Genomic DNA, 5,994 nt, shown 5'->3' with positions numbered 1-5,994 from the left:
TCAAACCACAAGATTCAATAATCAAGTCTCAATCCTCAATCATCAATCCTCAATACTCAATTTCAATCCTCAACCCTCAATTCTCAATCCCCAATACTCAATCCTCAATCGTCAATCCTAAATCCCCAATCCTCAATCTTCAATCATCAACCTCAATCCTCAATCCTCAATCCTCAATCCTCAATCTTCAATCATCAATACTCAATCTTCAATCCTCAATGCTCTATCCTCAATCCTCAATCCTCAATCCTCAATATTCAAGACACAACCCTCAGCCATCAATCCTCAATACTCAACCATCAATCCTCGATTCTCAATACTCAATACAATATTCCGAATACTCATGGTTCAATACTCAATCCACAATATTCAATAATCAAGTCTCAATCCTCAATCTTCAAACCTCAATACTCAATTTCAATCCTCAATCCTCAATTCTCAATCCCCAATACTCAATCCTCAATCCTCAATCCTCAATCCTCAATCCTCAATACTCAATCTGCAATCCTCAATCCTCAATCCTCAATCCTCAATTCTCATTCTTCAATCCTCAATGCTCAATCCTCAATCCTCAATCCTCAATCCTCAATCCTCAACCCTCAATCCTCATTCCTCACACCTCAATCCTCAACCCTCAGTCCTCATCCTCAACTCTCAATTCTCAATCCTCAATCCTCAATCCTCAATCCTCAATTCTCAATCCTCAATCCTCAATCCTCAGACCTCAAACATCAATATTCAACCCTCAGTCCTCGTCCTCTATCCACAACAATCAATCCTCAATCCTCAATCTTCAATCATCAACATTCAATCTTCAATCCTCAATCCTAAATCCTCAATCCTCAATCCTCAATCCTCAATCCTCAATCCTCAATCCTCAATCTTCAATCCTCAATACTCAATCTTCAATCCCCAATCCTCAATTCTCAATCCTCAATCCTCAATGTTCAATCCTCAATACTCAATATTCAATCCTCAATCCTCAATCCTCAATCCTCAATCCTCATTCTTCAATCCTCAATACCCAATCCTCAATCTTCAATCCTCAATCCTCAACTCTCAATCCTCAATCCTCTATCCTCAGACCTCACACATCAATACTCAACCCTCAGCCCTCGTCCTCAATCCACAACACTCAATCCTCAATCCTCATCAATCATCAATATTCAATCTTCAGTCCTCAATCCTCAATCCTCAATCCTCAATCCTCAATCCTCAATGTTCAATCCGAAATACCCAATCCTCAATCTTCAATCCTCAATCCTCAATCCTCAATCCTCAACCCTCAATACTCAATCCTCAATTCTCAGTCCTGAAACCTCAATCCTGAATCCACAATCCTCAATCTTCAATCCTCAATCATCAGTCCTCAATTCTCAATCCTCAATCATCAGTCCTCATCCTCAATTCTCAATTCTCAATCCTCTATCCTCAATCCTCAATCTTCAATCCTCAACAATCAATCTCCAATCCTAGATCCTCAATCCCCAATTTTCAAACCTTAATACTCAATCTTCAATCCTCAATCCCCAGTCATCAATCTTCAATCCTCAATGCTCAATCCTCAACCCTCAATACTCAATCCTCAATTCTCAGTCCTGAAACCTCAATCCTGAATCCACAATCCTCAATCTTCAATCCTCAATCATCAGTCCTCAATTCTCAATCCTCAATCATCAGTCCTCATCCTCAATTCTCAATTCTCAATCCTCTATCCTCAATCCTCAATCTTCAATCCTCAACAATCAATCTCCAATCCTAGATCCTCAATCCCCAATTTTCAAACCTTAATACTCAATCTTCAATCCTCAATCCCCAGTCATCAATCTTCAATCCTCAATGCTCAATCCTCAATCCTCAATCCTCAGTCCTCAATCCACAATCCTCAATCCTCAAACCTCAATCCTCAACCGTCAGTCCTCGTCCTCAATCCTCAAACCTCAATCCTCGATCCTCAATATTCAATCATCAATACTCAATCTTCAATCCTCAATGCTCTATCCTCAATCCTCAATCCTCAATCCTCAATCCTCAATACCCAATCCTCAATCTTCAATCTTCAATCCTCAATCCTCAATCCTCAGTCCTCAAACATCAATCCTGAATCCTCAATCCTGAATCCTCAATCCTCAGCACTCAGTCCTCAACAATCAGTAGTCAATCCTCAATCCTCAATGGAATATCATCAATTTACAGATTTCAATGCTCAATACTCAATCTGCAGTCTTCAAGTCTCTATTCTCAAACATCAATTCTCATCACTCAACCCTCAACACTCAATCCTCAATCCTCAATCCTCAATCCTCAATCCTCAATCCTCAACCCTCAATCCTCATTCCTCAAACCTCAATCCTCAACCCTCAGTCCTCATCCTCAATTCTCAATTCTCAATCCTCAATACTCAATCCTCAATCTTCAATCCTCAATCCTCAAACCTCAATCCTCAATCCTCATTTCTCAATCCTCAATACCCAATCCTCAATCTTCAATCCTCAATCCCCAATCCTCAATCTTCAATGCTCAACCTCAATCCTCAATCCTCAATCCTCAATCCTCAATCTTCAATCATCAATACTCAATCTTCAATCCTCAATGCTCTATCCTCAATCCTCAATCCTCAATCCTCAATATTCAAGACACAACCCTCAGCCATCAATCCTCAATACTCAACCATCAATCCTCAATTCTCAATACTCAATACAATATTCCGAATACTCATGGTTCAATACTCAATCCACACTATTCAATAATCAAGTCTCAATCCTCAATCTTCAAACCTCAATACTCAATTTCAATCCTCAATCCTCAATTCTCAATCCCCAATACTCAATCCTCAATCCTCAATCCTCAATCCTCAATCCTCAATACTCAATCTGCAATCCTCAATCCTCAATCCTCAATCCTCAATTCTCATTCTTCAATCCTCAATGCTCAATCCTCAATCCTCAATCCTCAATCCTCAATCCTCAATCCTCAATCCTCAGACCTCAAGTATCAATACTCAACCCTCAGTCCTCGTCCTCAATACACAACCCTCAATCATCAATCCTGAATCTTCATTCATCAATATTCAACCTTCAATCCTCAATCCTCAATCCTCAACGTTCGATCCTCAATACCCAATCATCAATCTTCAATCCTCAATCCTCAAGCGTCAATCCTCTATCCTGAATCCTCAACCCTCAATCCTCAATCTTCAATCCTCAATCCTCAATCATCAATCTTCAATCCTCAATCCTCAACCCTCAATACTCAATCCTCAATTCTCAGTCCTGAAACCTCAATCCTGAATCCACAATCCTCAATCTTCAATCCTCAATCATCAGTCCTCAATTCTCAATCCTCAATCATCAGTCCTCATCCTCAATTCTCAATTCTCAATCCTCTATCCTCAATCCTCAATCTTCAATCCTCAACAATCAATCTCCAATCCTAGATCCTCAATCCCCAATTTTCAAACCTTAATACTCAATCTTCAATCCTCAATCCCCAGTCATCAATCTTCAATCCTCAATGCTCAATCCTCAATCCTCAATCCTCAGTCCTCAATCCACAATCCTCAATCCTCAAACCTCAATCCTCAACCGTCAGTCCTCGTCCTCAATCCTCAAACCTCAATCCTCGATCCTCAATATTCAATCATCAATACTCAATCTTCAATCCTCAATGCTCTATCCTCAATCCTCAATCCTCAATCCTCAATCCTCAATACCCAATCCTCAATCTTCAATCTTCAATCCTCAATCCTCAATCCTCAGTCCTCAAACATCAATCCTGAATCCTCAATCCTGAATCCTCAATCCTCAGCACTCAGTCCTCAACAATCAGTAGTCAATCCTCAATCCTCAATGGAATATCATCAATTTACAGATTTCAATGCTCAATACTCAATCTGCAGTCTTCAAGTCTCTATTCTCAAACATCAATTCTCATCACTCAACCCTCAACACTCAATCCTCAATCCTCAATCCTCAATCCTCAATCCTCAATCCTCAACCCTCAATCCTCATTCCTCAAACCTCAATCCTCAACCCTCAGTCCTCATCCTCAATTCTCAATTCTCAATCCTCAATACTCAATCCTCAATCTTCAATCCTCAATCCTCAAACCTCAATCCTCAATCCTCATTTCTCAATCCTCAACACCCAATCCTCAATCTTCAATCGTCAATCCTCAATCCTCAATTCTCAATCCTCAATCCTTAATCCTCAGACCACAAACATCAATATTCAACCCTCAGTCCTCGTCCTCAATCCACAACCCTCAATCCTCAGTCCTCAATATTCAATCATCAATATTCAATCTTCAATCCTCAATCCTCAATCCTCAATCCTCAATCCTCAATCCTCAATCTTCAATCCTCGAACCTCAATCCTCAATACTCAATCCTCAATCCTCAATCCTCAATACTCAATCCTCGATCCTCAATACTCAATCTTCAATACTCAATCCTCAATCCTCAATCCTCAATCCTCATTCTTCAATCCTCAATACCAAATCCTCAATCTTCAATCCTCAGTCCTCAGTCCTCAATCCTCAATCCTCAATCCTCATTCTTCAATCCTCAATACCCAGTCCTCAATCTTCCATCCTCAATCCTCAATCCTCATTTCTCAATCGTCAATCCTCAGTCCTCTGCCCTCAAACATCAATACTCAACCCTCAGCCCACATCCTCAATCCTCAATCGTCAATCCTCAATCCTCAGCCCTCAGTCCTCAAACCTCAATGCTCAATCCTCAACCCCATTCCTCAATACTCAATCCTCAATCATCAATCCTCAATCTTCATTACTCATTCCTGAATCCTCAATCCCCAATCCTCAATCCTCAATCATCAATCCTCAACCTTCAATACTCAATCCTCAATCCTCAATCCTCAATCCTCAATCCTCAGACCTCAAGTATCAATACTCAACCCTCAGTCCTCGTCCTCAATACACAACCCTCAATCATCAATCCTGAATCTTCATTCATCAATATTCAACCTTCAATCCTCAATCCTCAATCCTCAACGTTCGATCCTCAATACCCAATCATCAATCTTCAATCCTCAATCCTCAAGCGTCAATCCTCAATCCTGAATCCTCAACCCTCAATTCTCAGTCCTCAAACCTCAATCCCTAATCCTCAATCCTGAATCCTCAATCTTCAGCCCTTAGTCCTCATAAATCAATTGTCAATCCTCAGCCCTCGATAGAATATCCTCAATTCACAGTTTTCAATACTCAATCCCCATCCTTCACTCTTCAAATCTCAATCCACAAATATCAATTCTCATCACTAAACCATCAACACTCAGTCCTCAATCTTCAATCCTCAATCCTCAATCCTCAACCTTCAATCCTCAATAATGAATCTTCAATCATCAATCCCCAATCCTCAATCCTCAATCCTCAATCCTGAATATTCAATCCTCAGTCCCCAATCCTCAATCTTCAATCCTCAGTCCTCAATCCTCAATCCTCAATCCTCAATACACAGTCCTCAGTCCTCAAACCTCAATGCTCAATCCTCAATCCTCTAGCATCAATCCTCAATCTTCAATACTCAATACTCAATCCTCAATCCTCAATCCTCAGTCCTCAATCATCAATCCTCAACCTTCAATACTCGATCCTCAACCCCAATGATCAATACTCAACCATCAACCCTCAATTCTCAATACTCAATACTCAATCCTCAATCCTCAATCCTCAATCCTCAATCCCCAGACCTCAATCATCAGTACTCAACCCTGAGTCCTCGTCCAAAATCCATAACCCTCAATCCTCAATCCTCAATCTTCAATCATCAATACTCAATCTTCAGTCCTCAATCCTCAATCCTCAATGCTCAATCCTCAATCCTCATTGTTCAATCCGCAATACCCAATCCTCAATCTTCAATCCTCAATCCTCAATCCTCAATCCTCAATTCTCAATACTCAGTCCTCAATTCTCCGTCCTCAAACCTCAATCCTGAATCCACAATCCTGAATCCTCAATCTTCAGACC

This window comes from Calliopsis andreniformis, unplaced genomic scaffold (assembly GCF_051401765.1).
Source record: "Calliopsis andreniformis isolate RMS-2024a unplaced genomic scaffold, iyCalAndr_principal scaffold0046, whole genome shotgun sequence".
Taxonomy (NCBI): Eukaryota; Metazoa; Arthropoda; class Insecta; order Hymenoptera; family Andrenidae; genus Calliopsis; species Calliopsis andreniformis.
This window is presented reverse-complemented; position numbering follows the sequence as displayed.